Genomic DNA, 748 nt, shown 5'->3' with positions numbered 1-748 from the left:
TGTACTCCTTATACTCTTAGAGATTTGCTTGATCCCAGTTGTCTATACCTTATATCACTCCTTAGATGACTCCTTCTTATTCTTGACCAGAGCCTCAATATCTTTATTCATCCATTGTTTCCTGTTTTTATCAGCCCTACCCTTCACTCCAACAGGAACATATTGCCTATGGGCTCTCATTTTCTCCTGAAAGCCCCCCATTTGTTAGTTATATCCATTCTACTCCAAACAGTCTACTCCATTCAACTTTTGAAAGTTCCTGTCTCATACCATCAAAATTTGTCTTACTTCAATTAAGAAATTTAACTTTTATGCAAGGCCTGTCCTTTTCCACAACTGTTTAAAACTAGTAGAATTATGATCAACAGTCCCAAAGTGTTCCCCCACCATCAATACTTCAGTCACTTGCCCTGCCTATTTCCCAGGGGAAGATCAAATTTTGCTCCTTCTCTAGTAGGTATATCTACAAATTGATAAAGAGAATTTTTTTGAACACATTTAACAAAAAGCCCTTAACACTATGTCAGTGCCAGTCTTGTGCTTGGAAAGTTAAAATCCCCTACTATTACAATCTATTATTTTTGTATGTATCCGAGATCTCTCTTCATATTTGCTCCTCAATTTTCCTCAGATTATTGTGAGATCTATTGTGGGACCTATAGGTATAAAACTTTCATTTCAACCTGTGTAGACATAATCGTGCCGTGGACTTGGGGGAGGCCAACAATGTTGACAAAGCCTACTGGCC

This window comes from Rhincodon typus, chromosome 2, assembly GCF_021869965.1.
Source record: "Rhincodon typus isolate 14 chromosome 2, sRhiTyp1.1, whole genome shotgun sequence".
NCBI lineage: Eukaryota > Metazoa > Chordata > Chondrichthyes > Orectolobiformes > Rhincodontidae > Rhincodon > Rhincodon typus.
This window is presented reverse-complemented; position numbering follows the sequence as displayed.